The sequence below is a fragment of the Staurois parvus genome, unplaced genomic scaffold (assembly GCF_062004578.1).
Source record: "Staurois parvus isolate SC_StPar_1 unplaced genomic scaffold, SC_StPar_1.0 ptg001355l, whole genome shotgun sequence".
Lineage (NCBI taxonomy): Eukaryota > Metazoa > Chordata > Amphibia > Anura > Ranidae > Staurois > Staurois parvus.
The window spans coordinates 30,926-48,871 of NW_028319151.1; the positions used below are offsets into that span (position 1 = coordinate 30,926).

At 43.8% G+C, this 17,946-nt stretch overlaps 1 long non-coding RNA gene across 1 annotated transcript; it reads left to right on the plus strand.

The window, feature by feature from the left end:
* Positions 1-1,553: 1,553 nt before the first annotated feature.
* LOC149436435 (uncharacterized) lies at positions 1,554-14,764 on the plus strand. The gene is made up of 3 exons (XR_016308290.1): positions 1,554-1,795; positions 7,916-8,036; positions 14,626-14,764. It is a non-coding gene; the product is annotated as an uncharacterized LOC149436435 (long non-coding RNA).
* The last annotated feature ends 3,182 nt before the right edge of the window (positions 14,765-17,946 follow it).

Consider the following 17,946-nt stretch of genomic DNA (forward strand, 5'->3'; position numbering starts at 1 on the left):
GCTAGTAGGGGACATTTGTAGAATGGACCCAAGGAGGCTAGTAGGGGACATTTGTAGAATGGACCCAAGGAGGCTAGTAGGGGACATTTGTAGAATGGACCCAAGGAGGCTAGTAGGGGACATTTGTAGAATGGACCCAAGGAGGCTAGTAGGGGACATTTGTAGAATGGACCCAAGGAGGCTAGTAGGGGACATTTGTAGAATGGACCCAAGGAGGCTAGTAGGGGACATTTGTAGAATGGACCCAAGGAGGCTAGTAGGGGACATTTGTAGAATGGACCCAAGGAGGCTAGTAGGGGACATTTGTAGAATGGACCCAAGGAGGCTAGTAGGGGACATTTGTAGAATGGACCCAAGGAGGCTAGTAGGGGACATTTGTAGAATGGACCCAAGGAGGCTAGTAGGGGACATTTGTAGAATGGACCCAAGGAGGCTAGTAGGTGACATTTGTAGAATGGATCCAAGGAGGCTAGTAGGTGACATTTGTAGAATGGACCCAAGGAGGCTAGTAGGGTACATTTGTTGAATGGACCCAAGGAGGCTAATAGGTGACATTTGTAGAATGGACCCAAGGAGGCTAGTAGGTGACATTTGTAGAATGGACCCAAGGAGGCTAGTAGGTGACATTTGTAGAATGGACCCAAGGAGGCTAGTAGGTGACATTTGTAGAATGGACCCAAGGAGGCTAGTAGGTGACATTTGTAGAATGGACCCAAGGAGGCTAGTAGGTGACATTTGTAGAATGGACCCAAGGAGGCTAGTAGGTGACATTTGTAGAATGGACCCAAGGAGGCTAGTAGGTGACATTTGTAGAATGGACCCAAGGAGGCTAGTAGGTGACATTTGTAGAATGGACCCAAGGAGGCTAGTAGGGGACATTTGTAGAATGGACCCAAGGAGGCTAGTAGGGTACATTTGTAGAATGGACCCAAGGAGGCTAGTAGGGTACATTTGTAGAATGGACCCAAGGAGGCTAGTAGGGTACATTTGTAGAATGGACCCAAGGAGGCCAGTAGGTGGCATTTGTAGAATACACCATAAGAGGCAAGTCAGTTACATTTGTAGAATGGTCTCAAAAAGGCTAGGAGGTTACATTTGTAGAATAGATCAAAAGAGGCTAGTAGGATTTTAACTTGAAGGTGGAACATGGTTCGAGACCCCTCTGTTTGTATGTTTGAGCCCCCTTTCCCTGGTATTATTGCTTTACAAATGCCTGTATAGACTTATTAGCAAGTCAAGTCTTCTGCAGAAGTAAGCATTTCTCTGCAGAAGAGGTGAATCAATTATGTTGTTTGTGAATCAGGAATGTCAGTTTGTCCATGATCCCTTCGAAATTTGCTCTTCATACATCCAACTCTTTGCATATTTAGTATTATTTTGAACTGTTAATTCACTGTGGATCACAAATCACTTGAACTGCAACATAATAAGGGTCCCGCTGGTGCTCATGCAGAGGAAACCCCCTTTTTATGCATGTTAATGATTTCATTTGACCTATTCATTGGTTTGGATGTCTCAGTAAATTTTTGTTGTGTTCTTCCTTGTCAGGCTGTGACAGTGAGCACTGGGGTCCACACTGCAGTAACCGCTGCCAGTGTCAGAATGAGGCACTGTGCAACCCCATCACCGGTGCTTGTGTATGCTCTGAAGGGTACAGAGGATGGCGCTGTGAAGACTGGTGTGACCCTGGGACCTACGGCAAAGCTTGTCAGTTGAGGTGCCAGTGCCAAAATGGAGCAACATGTGACCACAGGACCGGCGAGTGCCACTGTGCCCCTGGATACACGGGAGCCTTGTAAGTAGCCAAAAGACAAATTCAATAATCATTAATGATCTTTAATCTTGATGTGGCCTTTTTACAAAGAAATCTGTGCCAAAAGGCACAGAATATGTGTGTAGGAAGGGGTTAACCTACCCCCATTAGTTTGAGCCCCTAATTAGGAAGTGGGCTGCTAATTGTGCTGTGGGAAGAACCCCATATATAGGGAGGGTGAGTAAAGAAGAGTGAGTTGCATACCTTTAAGAGGAAGGATGTAAGGATGAGCATTAAGTGGAACTGTGGTTGGTTTTCCCATGTGGGCTTCCCTTGCTATGAGCCTTGAGACACCCAGCACTTCGCAAGGACTTAACACGGTACAGAAGGTATGGGTTTACTGCATTGAAATCAGAGGTGTCTTTTTTGCTTTGCCAATGTTGGGAAGTTGTACACCAATATTGCCAAGTAAAAGAAGAAGAAAATGTTTCTAGATGGAGGTGTGTTATTTTACGAGGCTGCCTGAATACCTGAGTAGAAGTACTGTATGCAAGTTGGACAGGTGCAACTCATAATATGCTACACTGTTGTTATCCTGAATGAAAGGTACTGTCAGGGCAGGGCTGTGGAACGGACAGGTAGGCCTAGTGGCAGGGTAACGCACTGACTGACGACAACCACCACCAACAGACCGAAGTCCCTCAGGGCGTGGAGTCTAAGTCCCAGGCTGCCCTTCACCAGGGCCCCTGGTGGCGGGGATGGACTTGACGCAGCCAGGAACCAGGTCGCGGCCCCCAAGACACCCCGGCTGCGGTAATGGCCGCCGCCAATGGCGTGTAGCTGGTAGGAATGACAATAGTGTAGTCAGGCAGGCCGGGTCGACAACAACGGGACAAAACAGTACAGAACAGTAGACAAGAATCACAGGTCACGGGCCGGGTTCAGCAACGGAAGGTCAGATCGAAGGAAAGCACAGAGAATGGTCTAGTCACAAGCCGAGTCAGATACCAGAAGAGTCACGAGAGTATACACAGAGCGGTAGCAACACAAAGACACAAGTGCAAAGAGCATGTGCGGATCACAGGCTTATATGTACTCAGCCACATCCCTCTGGGGGATGGACCTCAGAGACCTGAAGGCATAAACGATTCCCACCATGCTCTGCAGAAACCCAAGATGGACGCCAGTACATGAAGCCTCACAGTCTCTGGGAAAAGGTAGGACCTTGACAGGTACATGGTGTAAACCTGGACTTGCCAGGAGTTGGTGGTAGCTAGTGGGAGAGGTCCACTCTCCTGACGGTGAGTAGAGAAATCCTCAGATGGAACATTCATTAGGTGACCGGAGCCCCTGTGTTCCACAAGGCCCCAGGTGCACAGTGAGATAGCCAAAGTTTGTAACCACTGGATATAAATGTAACGGTACCCCCAAAGGAGGCTGCAGCATTAAAGGTCCTTTAGGTCTTTTCCAGGAATTGTCCCGCAGCCAGGCACACAGTCACAGGCACTGCTTTGGCTCAATGAACAGTCTAGGATAGGGGTCTCCAAACATTTTAAACAAAGGTTCAGTTAAATGTCCTTCAGGCTTTAGGGGGACTGGACTGTGCCCAGTGGGAGTAAACAATGTCCCATCGTTGGTCTTAGGGGAAAAAATAGTTGGTGTCAGTAGGAGGAATAGTGCCCCATAATTGCTGTCAGTGGAAGGAATTTTACTATATCATTGGTGTCAGTAGGAAGAATAGTACCCCATCGTTGGTGTCGGTGGGTGGAATAGTGTTCCATCGTTGGCATCACTGGCAGGAATAGTGTCCCATTGTTGGTGTCAGTGGGAGGCGTCAGTGGGTGGAATAGTGTCCCATTGTTGGTGTCAGTAGAAGTAATAGTGTCCTATTGTTAGTGCCAGTGGGAGGAATAGTGTCCCAATATTGGTGTCAGTGGAATAGTCCCCCGTTGTTGGTGTCAGTGGCAGGAATATTGCCTCAAGGGCTGGATAAAGGCAAACAAAGGGCCGCAGTTTGGAGACCACTGAACTAGGGGGATGCTTTTCTGATGCTTTATTGTAGAACTTGAACTTGTTTAGGAGTAAGGTAGCTGTGGGATACTCCAGTAACCTTTAGTAGCAATTTCAGGACACAACTTTCTTCTTCAGAACTATAAGCCAAGTCCTTGCACAAGTAAATGATGGATTGAGCTTTGTTGTAGAAACTTGAGATTAATCTTCCTCTTAGAGATCTGAGCAGAGTCCTTGCACAGGGAATTAAATAGACTGAGCTCTTCAGGACACCAGACACATCCCATTTGAACATGGTTGACTTTATAACATCATTGGGGCGGCAATAGCACAGTCTACAGGATCTCTCACACCAGCCTGTACTCACGGACATCCTTGGATAATTGCTTGCCTCCTTCCATTATCTTTCAGGCAAGTTTTCCCTAGATCCTGAAACAAAAGCCCCTCTCTCAGCTCCAACAACTTTCAGCAACGTAAGCCCTTCAGCTTCAGTTGAGGCCATGATGAAACTTAAGCACATGGCATGCTCTCTCAGGGGACAAACAGCCCCACTAGGTTGTGATCTCCTCAGGGTCAAGACACCTCCGTTCCAGGTCTCAAGTATTTATACACACTCCCAGCCATCTCATGGGTAACTCTTCCCTGGGATTGGCTGAAGCTGCGTAAATATTCAGCTGTCAATTTGACGTTTCCGGCTCTCTTCTAGAATATTTCCAGCCAGACAGGACCCTGCAGCTAGTGAAACACAGAGCAGACCTAACTAATCACATGTAACTACACTGATTACAGTGAGCCTATATTTACCTAACCTAGCACCTACTGTATCTAGGAGGGTGTTACATGAATACAAGGCCTAGTGGAAGAGTGGAGGAGTTGGTGCTATGATAGACCGAGGGGTGGCATTGAGTGGTTTTGAACCTGCCATCTGTACACACCATGAAAAGAGTCTATGTGGCATTTAGGGCAGTTATGGTACGAAGAGCTTGGCCTCCCGAATAGGACTTTATTATTGTGGCTTCCTAGTGGAGAATGACTACATTGGTCAGCTAGGGGATGGCCTACATGTAGCCTCGCATTTCTGACCTCTGTCCTAAAATGCTGGTTGCCTGGCTTTTTCTGACTTCAATACTTTCCAAGCTGCTGACCAAAACCAGGTATGCTCATAATGAAGTCATACTTGATTCAGTTCAGTGACTGCAAAAGCATTGAAGCCATTAGATCAGTATGGCAGACAAGCAGTAAGATCATTTCTAAAATGAGAAGTCAGTTGTGCCAACCCATATGTATTTCTCTCAATGCAGGGTTCCATTAAGATTCTTATCTATATACAGGTGAAACTCAAAAAATTAGAATATTGTGCAAAAGTTAATTTATTTCAGTAATGCAACTTAAAAGGTGAAACTAATATATGAGATAGACCAGCAATGGGCAAACTACGGCCCACGGGCCGTATACGGCCCGGCGGACCTTTTAATCCGGCCCGCGGAGCTTGATACTGTCAGGATGGCTGTCAGGATGTGTGTAGGCGGGGCAGCGTGACGAACGTGAGGGGAGCTAGGCTCCTCTCACAGTTCGCCCTGAAGACCGGAACGGCGCGGGAACACGGCGAGAGGAACCCGCGGAGCAAAGGTAAGTGAATTGACACAGGGGGGACTTGGGGACTTAATATGGGGGATGAATTAATATGGGGAATGAATTACTATATGGGGGATGAATTACTATGGGGGATGAATTACTATGGGGGATGAATTACTATATGGGGGATGTATTACTATATGGGGGATGAATTACTATGGGGGATGAATTACTATATGGGGGATGAATTACTATGGGGGATGAATTACTATATGGGGGATGAATTACTATATGGGGGATGAATTACTATATGGGGGATGAATTACTATGGGGGATGAATTACTATGGGGGATGAATTACTATGGGGGATGAATTACTATGGGGGGTGAATTACTATATGGGGGATGAATTACTATGGAGGATGAATTACTATATGGGGGATGAATTACTATATGGGGGATGAATTACTATGGGGGATGAATTACTATATGGGGGATGAATTACTATGGGGGATGAATTACTATATGGGGGATGAATTACTATGGGGGATGAATTACTATGGGGGATGAATTACTATATGGGGGATTAATTACTATGCTTACTATGGGGGAATATTACTATACTTACTATGGATGACACATACACATCATTCATCTACTCTTGGTCCGGCCCCCGGATCCAATATATGAACCCATTGCGGCCCTCAAGTCAAAAAGTTTGCCCACCCCTGAGATAGACTCATTACATGCAAAGCAAGATAGTTCAAGCCGTGATTTGTCATCATTGTGATGATTATGGCTTACAGCTCATGAAAACCCCAAATCCACAATCTCAGAAAATGAGAATATTCCATGCAATCAATAAAACAAGGATTGTACATAGAACAATATCGGACCTCTGAAAAGTAGAAGCTGCATATGTACTCAGTACTTGGTTTGGGCCCCTTTTGCAGCAATTACTGCCTCAATGCGGCGTGGCATGGAAGCTATCAGTCTGTGGCACTGCTGAAGTGTTATGGAAGACCAGGAGGCTTCAATAGCGGCCTTCAGCTCTTCTGCATTGTTCGGTCTCATGTCTCTCATCTTTCTCTTGGTAATGCCCCATAGATTCTCTATGGGGTTCAGGTCAGGCGAGTTTGCTGGCCAATCAAGCACAGTAATCCCACGGTCATTGAACCAGGTTTTGGTGCTTTTGGCAGTGTGGGAGGTGCTAAGTCCTGCTGGAAAATGAAGTCAGCATCCCCATAAAGGTCGCCTGCGGAAGGAAGCATGAAGAGCTCCAAAATCTCCTGGTAGATGGCTGCGTTGACCCTGGACTTAATGAAGCACAGTGGACCAACACCAGCAGATGACATGGCTCCCCAAATCAACACAGACTGTGCAAAACTTCACACTGGACTTCAAGCATCTTGCAGTGTGTGCCTCTCCATTCTTCCTCCATACTCGGGGTTCTTGTGCCTCTCCATTCTTCCTCCATACTCGGGGTCCTTGGGCCTCTCCATTCTTCCTCCATACTCGGGGTCCTTGGGCCTCTCCATTCTTCCTCCATACTCGGGGTCCTTGGGCCTCTCCATTCTTCCTCCATACTCGGGGTCCTTGGGCCTCTCCATTCTTCCTCCATACTCGGGGTCCTTGGGCCTCTCCATTCTTCCTCCATACTCGGGGTCCTTGGTTTCCAAATGAGATGCAAAAGTTGCTCTTATCAGAAAAGAGGACTTTGGACCACTGAGCAACAGACCAGGTCTGTTTTTCTTTAGCCCAATTAAGACGCTTCTGACGTTTTTTGTTGTTCAGGAGCGGCTTGACAAGAGGAATACGACATTTAAAGCCCATGTCCAGGATCCGTCTGTGTGTGGTGGCTCTTGATGCACTGACTCCAGCCTCAGTCCACTCCTTGTGAAAGTCCCCAACACTTTTGAATGGCCTTTTCCTGACAATCCTCTCCAGGCTGCGGTCATCCCTGCTGCTTGTGCACCTTTTTCTTCCACACTTTTCCCTTCCACATAACTTTCTATTAATGTGCTTTGATACAGCACTTTGGGAACGTCCAACTTATTTTGCAATTACCTTTTGAGGCTTTCCCTCCTTATGGAGGGTGTCAATGATGGTGTCGGGTCAGCAGTCTTTCCCATGATTGTGATTCCTACTGAACCAGACTGAGAGACCATATAAAGGCTCAGGAACCCTTTGCAGGTGTTATGGCTTAATTATCTGATTAGAGTGGGACACTTTGAGCCGAGAATATTCCACCTTTTCACAATATTCTCATTTTCTGAGATTGTGGATTTGGGGTTTTCATGAGCTGTAAGCCATAATCATCACAATGATGACAAATCACGGCTTGAACTATCTTACTTTGCATGTAATGAGTCTATCTCATTTATTAGTTTCACCTTTTAAGTTGCATTGCTGAAATAAATGAACTTTTGCACGATATTCTAATTTTTCGAGTTTCACCTGTATATAGTGCTTTATATGCAAGATTACTGAATCCATGAAGACAGATTACAGTTGTAGACAGAACGTCTATGCACTCTTTTGTAAAGTCTTATGTGTGCTTGTTTTTTTTTTTTGTTAGTTGTGAGGAGCTGTGCCCGCCAGGAAGTCACGGGGCCCTATGTGAGCTTCGCTGTCCTTGTCAGAACGGAGGTGTGTGTCATCATGTGACGGGCGAATGTTCCTGCCCAGCAGGATGGACGGTAAGAAAACTTAAATTTTGCTTAAGCAGTAAACTGCCAACTGTACCTTTTCCCTGAATTCCTTCTAATAAATGACAGTGTATTTCCTGTGCCTAGGCACTCCTGTTCTGTAGCCTCAAAGCTGTGTATCTGCAGTGTTTGACCATCTGATACCTTACCAACCACTCAGTGGCCTCCAACCTCTCTGCCAATTCCTCCACTCACTTCTGCTTGCCCAACAACTAAGTTTTAAAATATAGCAACATGCACAGCCATGCACAATGCTGTCTCCAGCTACATCACCAACCTTCTCTCAAAATATCACCCAAACTGTTCTCCCAGGATCTCCTGCTCACTAGCTCCCTCATCACATTCTACCATGTTCTGCCCCAGGACTTCTCCAGAACCTCTCCCATCCTCTGAAACTGCCCACCACAATCTTTCCCACTCTGTCCACCTTTAGGTGATCCCTGAAAACTCATATTTTCAGGGAACATCCTCTTGTTTTAGTGCTTTACCCATAAGTGGCAGGGCTAGCCTGTATAGTATGCATCCCAGGTGAAACCATAAACCAAAGATCTGTTGAGCCATTTCATCGCCGGAAGGAAACCAGTAGGTAGGTTCAGTGACTGAGAAACATTGAAGACACTGTTCCTCTGATTGTTGGTCTCACCAAATTTATAATGAGATTTATTGATGTCATAGCTATGTTGCTTACAGTTCTTGCTGGAGAGGAAGCTGTACCTGAGGATCTGCATTGTTAGGATCTCCCTGCTTCTTCATGTATTCCAAAAATATGTGCTTTCTCCACCTCTCCTGCTGCTTCTTGAATATTCCCCCTCCAGCCATCAGGGGACAGTTCTGAGATAGCAAAGCTGTGGCTCCATACAGAGAGACAGTGAAAAGCAAGACATGATCAGTACTGGGGAAAGGATCAGCTGCAAGGAGACTATATGGGGAAAGGATCAGCTGCAAGGAGACTATATGGGGAAAGGATCAGCTGCAAGGAGACTATAGGTAATACTGATGAGTAGGGATGAGTTTAGGTTCCATCCGAACTGGGTTTGGTCCAAACTTAGAAGTTAGCTGTCATTGCTGGGCCATGCACGTATACAAAGGAACAGGAATTCTTGTGACACTACTGACCTAATATGGCCACATGGCCACACAAAAATAGTGGAAATACCCACTTTACCCTGAGTTGCCTATATACATATATACTATATGTACTGTATATATTACATAATTGATAAACAAGTCATTTTATAATTTACCGTAGGTAAAACTGACCTTTAGTTTTTAATTTGCCATCAGTGTAATTTTTCAAAACTATCAAAAAAATTAAAACATGCAATGTGGCAACCCAAAGGTGTTCCAGACCAAAGTGGTGTATCATACACCCCCAAAATTTCATTTTCCGGTCATCCTCCCCTAAAGGGATGGAGACAGTGATCTTCCTATTACAACTCAGACATTATAATGAAGACCAAGACATTGGACCAGGTGGATATCATGAAGACATTGGTCTAGGTGGGTATAATGAAGACATTGGACCAGGGAGGTATAGTGAAGACATTAGACCATATGGGTCCAACGAAGACATTGAACCAGGTGGGTTTAATGAAGGCTAAGATGTTGGACCAGGTGGGTATAATGAAGACTTGGTCCAGGTGGGTATAATTATTACACTGGACTAGATGGGTCAAACAAAGACATTGAACCAGGTGGGTATAATGAAGGCCAAGATGTTGGACTAGGTGGGTATAATGAAGACATTGTTTCAGGTGGGTATAATGAAGACATTGGTCCAGGTGGGTTAAATGAAAACATTGGTCCAGGTGGGTATAATGAAGACATTGGACCAGATGGGTCAAATGAAGACATTGAACCAGGGAGGTATAATGAAGGCTAAGATGTTGGACCAGGTGGGTATAATGAAGACATTGTACCAGGTGGGTATGATGAAGGCTAAGATGTTGGACCAGTTAGGTATAAAGAAATAATTAGACCAGGTGGGTATAAAGAAATCATTGGACCAGTTGGGTACAATGAAGACATTGGGCCAGATGGACTTAACAAAGACATTAGACCAGGTATAATAAAGGCATTGGACCAGGTGGGTATATTGAAGACATTGTACCAGGTGGGTATAATGAAGGCTAAGCAGTTGGACCAGTTGGGTATAAAGAAATCACTGGACCAGGTGGGTATAAAGAAATCACTGGACCAGGTGGGTATAAAGAAATCATTGGACCAGGTGGGTATAATGAAGACATTGGACCAGGTGGGTATAAAGAAATCATTGAACCAGGTGGGTATAAAGAAATCACTGGACCAGGTGGGTATAAAGAAATCATTGGACCAGGTTGGTATAATGAAGACATTGGACCAGGTGGGTATAATGAAGACATTGGACCAGGTTGGTATAATGAAGACATTGGACCAGGTTGGTATAATGAAGACATTGGACCAGGTGGGTATAATGAAGACACTGGACCAGGTGGGTATAATGAAGACACTGGACCAGGTATAATGAAGACATTGGACTGAGTATAATAAAGACATTGGACCAGGAGGGTATAATAAAGACATTGGACCAGGTGGGTATAATGATGACATTGGACCAGGTATAATAAAGACATTGGACCAGATGGATCTTACAAAGACATTGGATTAGGTATAATCAATACAGTGGACCAGGTGAGTATAATGAAGGCTAAGATGTGGGACCAGTTGGGTATAAAGAAGACATTGGACCAGGTGCGTATAATGAAGACATTGGACCAGGTGCATATAATGAAGACATTGGACCAGGTGCATATAATGAAGACATTGGACCAGGTGCATATAATGAAGACATTGGTCTAGGTGTGTATAATGAAGACACTGGACAAGGTGCATATAATGAAGACATTGGACCACAAAAGTCTAACAAAGACATTGGACCAGGTAAAAATAATAAGTCTGAATAGTCTGAGAAAAGACATAGTGAAACAAACACCAATTTCTTCGGAGTAAAGCAAGTTATGACTCTGCTGCTGCTGCAAAAAAAAAAGTTTACTGAAATCCTTACAATATATGGTTTACCTGGAGGGGATTGTTTTTTTCCCCCACAAAACTTGAGTTACAATGCTTTATTAAATCTGGGTCGTTGTGTGCAAATGCATCCACTGCTGTTTATGTACAGGCTGGTTCAGCGCGGCAGGGCTTTGTGCAAACGCCGGTAACCCGTTGCAGTCCACAATTTCCAGGTTTCCCAGACTTGTCTCCATTAAATAGGGTTCCTGCCATTTGCATATAATGATTGTCCTTTGTATGGTCTTACTGGAAAAGCTCTCTAGAGTCAATGTATCTATAGGCAATCACTGTTATCACAGGCAGCACAGCTGGCCCTATATTCCTTTACTGTTGCCTATGCCAGTAAAAAATTTTGATTTGTAGATGGCAGATTAATAATACTTACCTGAACATGGGGACTTAGAAAAATGATGTATTTGGCACACAGTAAGCTAAAAAAACCAAAACCAATAAAGAAAAAAAAATAAGTTGGATTGGTTGACATCCTGCAATATGCATGAAGGTTGCCACTCTCAGGTTTCCCTGAATACATGGGACTGTGACAGGGGCGGACTGACCATTCAAGCACTTAGGCACTGCCCGGGGGGCCTGGGCTCAGTAGGGGCCCCATGAGATGCCCCTGGTACCATTCATTGGCTTTTTCATAGGCTTTTTTGGGTGTGGCCGAGGACACAGGACATTTATGCCCCTTACCATCAGGGCTGGGACAAGGGGTGGGCAGGAGGGGCGGCTGCCCTGGGTGCAGTGGAGATTTGGTGGGTTGTGTTAGAAGTTATGATTTAGAGGGGAGGGGGGGATTTGTACTAGGAAGGTAGATTTGATTCAGCAATAGTGATTTGGGGGGGGGGGCTTGGGTGTTAGGAGTGGGGATTGAGGGGGATTTGTGCTGGGACAGAGGGATTTGGAGGGGGAAGAAGGATTTATGCTCAGAGGCAGTGGCGTCCCTAGGCGGTTGCTGGGGGTGCGGGCCGCACCTGGTGACACCATCACAGTGGGTGTAGGAGAAGGATGCCGACACAGTGACAGCTGCTCCCGCCCCAGTGTAGAGGTAAAATGAGTATCCCCTCAAGCAACTGCGCATGTGCCGGCTTTAGGCCGAAGAAGCCGATCGCTGGCTCTGTGCTAAAGTCGGAGATCGACTTCTTCGGCCTGAAACCAGCACATGCGCAGTTGCTTCAGGGGATACATATCTTCAAGGAATACTCATTTTACCGCTACACCGGCACAGCTCCTTCCTCTCTGGAGGGGTGACACCAACCTTAGGGACGCCTCTGCTCAGGCATATATTTGAAATACTACATTTGTGGCTGTATTCAATATATATATATATATATATATATATATATATATATATACAGGGCTTTTTTTCTCAGAGGAAAGGTGGTGGAACTCCCCCACCCAAACCTGGCCACGCCCCCATCAAACCCTAGGACCACCCCTTTAGAGAACAGGAATGCAAGTAAAATTTGGGAGGGGCTTCCGATGACATCATTTCCCGTACATACCATATAAGGGAAATGATGTCATCGGACCCCCGGCTGCCTCTTGCATGATCTGCATGAAACACATGCATAGATATAAAATGACTAATGTACTGACACCAGAAACACATGCATAGATATAAAATGACTAATGTACTGACACCAGAAACACATGCATAGATATAAAATGAATACCGTACTGACACCAGAAACACACGCATAGATATAAAATCAGTACCGTACTGACACCAGAAACACATGCATAGATATAAAATGACTAATGTACTGACACCAGAAACACATGCATAGATATAAAATCAGTACCGTACTGACACCAGAAACACACGCATAGATATAAAATCAGTACCGTACTGACACCAGAAACACATGCATAGATATAAAATCAGTACCGTACTGACACCAGGAACACATGCATAGATATAAAATCATGGCAGGCCGTTTGTAAACGTCCAGCATAGATATAAAATCAGTCTAGCATGCATGTGTACCCTGTCTGGTAGATGTGCCTGCTCCTACAGGCTCCCCTAGGGTTGCCACCTTTTCCTCCAAAAAATACCGTCCATCACTGAATTTATCTTTCCTGTTCCTCATGCACAGGAGGGGCGCTCTCGATCGGCGCCGCTGAGCGCTGAGCAATTGCGTTCTGAAATAGTTTAGGTGGGCTCAGGTGGGTGAGGATAGTTTAGGTGGGCTCAGATAGTTTAGGTGGGCACAGGTGGTTGGGATAGTTTAGGTGGGCACAGGCTGGGGAGAGAGTAAAAATTTAGAGCAATACATGATACTGCAGTCAGTGACAGGGAGCCGAGCGCAGCTTACCTACTCCAAGCTGTACGGCCCCTGCGTCCACGCTGTCACTGCCGTTGATGTCGCCGCGCCGCCCCCGATGTTTACACGCCGGCGGGGGGGGGCGGTGAAGCGTGCATAGTGTCCTCGCCCATCGTCCGCGCCCCCGATGTTTACACGCTGGCGGTAGAGGGGGGGGGGGTGAAGCGTGCATGTCCCCGCTCACCGGCTGTGAGCAGCGGCAGTGACAGGTGCCGGGCACGCGCAAGCATGACATAAACAAGCCGCGTCCGGCACCTGTCACTTTCGCTGCTCTGCATAGCTTGTCAGCTCTGCAGAGGCAGTCGGTGAGCGGGGACAAGAAGAAAAAGGTGGCGGAACGCAGTACCGCCGCGTTCCGGCAGAAAGAAAGCCCTGTATATATATATACTGTATGTTGAAATGCGTTTTTTATACATTACAAAATACATGAAAAATATTTTTAAACATATATTTCTTTTAAATATATTCTTCAGATTTTTTTGTAACATATAAAAAAAGTCACTTTAACATTTGTTTTTACGTAACTTTATTTTTAAAAATATTTTCCATATATTTTGTAACATATAAAAAAAAAAGCATTTCAACATACAGTGTGTGTATATATATATATATATATAAAATCTAAAGAATACATTTAAAGAATATATATTTTAAACAATATACTGTGTATATATATATATAATTTTTTTGTATATGTATTTTGAAATACGTTGAATACGGCCACAATGTAGTATTTCAAATATATGTCAATATATTTGTGAAGAATATTCAAAAAATATATTTAAAATATATTTTTCTTCCATGTGGGTAAGGAGATTCACCCTCTCTATTTGTCCAAGTTACCATTATCATTGAGCATGAATGTAAAAGAAAATCCCAATTTGTCCCCAGAAAAGTATTAGAAGGGACATCTTCCAATAGGGAAACTAGTTCTGGTGACCTGGGGGGGCCCCAATGCATTTTCTTAATTTGCAGGGACTTCCTCTCGCTCCCTGTTTGGCTATGGGACAGGAAGTGAAGGGAAATCTCTCCAATGGGGAAATAATTGACAGGGGTCATAACCCTCCATTACTTTATCCAAAATGAAAAAAAAAATAAGTTTTTCCTATAGTTCTACTATAATATTGTTGTTTTTTCCTCCATGATGGATTTTGGTTTTCATGCTGTTATGTGATGAGCGGTCCTTGGACTCTCCTTCTGCGCAGGGTTCTGTCTGTGCCCAGCCGTGTACTTCAGGAAGATTTGGGGTGAACTGCAGCCAGGAGTGTCAGTGTCACAATGGTGGACAGTGCGACCCCGTCACTGGAAGATGTCAGTGTGCCGCCGGATACACCGGGGAGAGGTAAGCCCCCCAACACCTCAATGCTGATTATATTGCTGTCCCAGACCGGAGATGAGTGGAACACTTTGCATGCATTAAAGTCAGTGGATTTCTAGGTGTCAGAAAAATGAACCTGTAATGTCTTTTGTTTAACCACTTGATTTCCAGATTTTATGACCAGGGCATTTTTTCTTTGCTATTCAGCACTGCGCTACTTTAACTGGTAATTGCTCGGTCATGCAACACTGTACCCAAATGAAATTTATATTTTTTATTTCACATAGCTTTCTTTTAGTGAAGTCATGCCCAGTGCCATTAGTACAGTGTCAGTGCTTTTTATTAGCTGATCACTGTATTAGTGTCACTGGGGATGTCAGTGACAGTTAGTCTGTCCCCCCCCCAGTGTCAGAATGTCCGCCGCAGTCCCGCTATAAGTCGCTGATTGCCGCCATTACTAGTATAAAAAAAAAAAATTCCCAGTATCTATGCCGCCATTTCTAAACGCTATAACTTTCACGTAAACCAATTAACCACTTGCCGCCCAGCCACTGTAGATATACGGCGGCAGGGCGGCAATCGCAGGCAAAACCACGTTTTAAAACGCGTGTTTTGTAAACAAATAGGGGGCGTGCGCGAGGCGCACCGCCGCCCTATCTGTCCCGCCGATCACCGCCTCAGATGTGAGTCGCCGGGTCACAGCCGGTCCTTAGTGGTTGTTTCCCGGCGATCGGCGGCAAACAGTGACAGAGCACAGCTGCAGTAGCTGTGCTGTCTGTCACTTCCCTGTCAGCTCGAGGATGAGCTGATCGAGAAAGAACAGTTTCTCTTTCTCGATCAGCCTTGTCCCGCCCAGTACACACCCCCGCCCCGCCCCCTAGTAAAACACTCCCCTCACTCCTATAACCCTTCCCTGCAAAATAAAGTTAACCCCTTCCTCCCCAGTGCCATTAGTACAGTGTCAGTGTTTTTTTTTTTGCACTGATCACTGTATTAGTGTTTTTGGGGATGTCAGTGACCCCAAGTCCGTACCCCCCAATGTCAGAATGTCCGCCGCAGTCCCGCCATAAGTCGCTGATCGCCGCCATGATTAGTATTAAAAAAAACCCCTAAAAATCCCAGTATCTTTCCCGCCATTTGTAAACGCTATAACTTTCATGTAAACCAATTAATTTACACGTATAGGGTTTTTGTAGCAAAGACATGTCGCAGAATGCATTTTGGCAGAAATTTATGACTAAATTTGATTTTTGCATTTTTTTTTACTGGACATGTTTTATAGCAAAAAGTCCAAAATATTGTTTTTTTTTCTCAGAATTGTCAGCCTTTTTTTTTATAGCGCAAAAAATAAAAACCGCACAGGCGATCAAATACCACCGAAAGAAAGCTCAATTTGTGGGGAAAAAAAGGATGTAAATTTCATTTATGTACCGTATTGCATGACCGCGCAATTGTCCATTAAACTAGCGCAGCTCTGTATAGCAGGAAAATGGTGTAAATTGCAGTATCTATACCATTGTTTGTAGACGCTATAACTTCACACAAAGCAATCAATATACACTTATTGGGATTTTTTTTAACGAAAACATGGAGCAGAATACATTTTGGCCTAAATTTATAACCAACTTTGAGTTTACTATATATTTTTTATAGCTGAAAGTAAAAAATATTGTTTTTCTTCAAAATTTTTGGCCTTTTTTTGTTTATAGTGTGAAAAATAAAAAGCGCACAGGTGATCAAATTACACCGAAAGAAAGCTCTATTTGTGTGAAAAACAGGACGTAAATTTCGTTTGGGTGCAGCATTGCATGACCGCGCAATTATCAGTAGAATTAGTGCAGCGCCGAGTAGCAAAAAAGAGGCGTGGTCATTAAGGGGGGTAAATCCTCTGGAGCTCAAGTTATTAATTTACCCGTATTGGGATTTTTTTTAGCAAAGACACGGAGCAGAATACATTTTAAACTAAATTTATGACGAAATTTGATTTTTTAAAATTTTTTTACTGGACATGTTTAATAGCAAAATGTAAAAAATATTGTTTTTTTTTTTATTTTTCAAAATTGCCTTTTTTTGTTTATAGCGCAAACAATAAAAACAGAGGTGATAAAATACCACTGAAAGAAAGCTCTATTTGTGGGAAAAGAAGGACGTAAATTTCATTAAAGTGCAGCGTTGCATGACCGCGCAATTGTCAGTTACAGTGATCGCAAACTATGGCCTGGTCAGGAAGGGGGGTAAGAGGGGTTACAGCAAACCTGTTGTTTTGAGCTGAATAGAAAAAGCATGACAGTTTCCTTCCCTTCATTTCTACTCCCGTTTCTGGCAGAAAATAGAAATGACAGGTTTGCTTTAAATGATAAAAAAACATTTAATTTAAAAAAAAAAGAAACTTACATTTCTATGGAGAAGCGTTGCGTGACCGCGCAATTGTCAGTTAAAGTAACACAGCGCGGTATTGCAAAAAAAGGGCCTGGTCAGGAATGAGGGGAGGAAATCCTCTGGAGGGCAAGGGGTTAATATATTAATTAAAAATTTGAAAACATTTCAAAAACATTTTTCTTAGTTTCTGTTACACAATTTTGCAAATAAATTATCTTTTTTCATAAATTTAGGTAAAAATATTTTCTGCTGCATTTCTTTGGTAAAAAAAATAACCCAAATTAGTGTATTTTCTTTAGTTTGTAGGAAAGTTATAGAGTCCGCAAACTATGGGATAGATCTGAAAATCGATCAATCCTGATGTACTGATGGACAATCTCATTTCTTGAGGTCCTACAACACCAGGACAGTACAGATACCCCCCAAATGATCCCTTTTTGGAAGTTACAAAGCCCGAGGTATTTAGTAAGAGGCATGACAAGTTTTGTGAAGTTTTACATTTTTTTTTCTTGCAAATTTTTGGAAAACTAAGAAACTAAAGAGAATTTGGTTTTTTTTTCACCATTTTTTTTAATACTATCACCATACTGACTGTTGACAGTATGTAAAAAAAATATTAATAATTTTTTATTTAAATGTTTTACTTTTTTTAAAAAAAATTTAAACTGTTTTTTTTTTACATACTGTCATCAGTGTAGTTTCAGTGCCACCATAGTGCACACTGTACTACTTTTGGGGGTGATTAGGGTTTTTTTTTTTGTTTGTTTTACAGTACTAAGCAATAGTTTTAGCTCTCATGAATGGTTTTCATCCATGGCTTAGTGCAGTG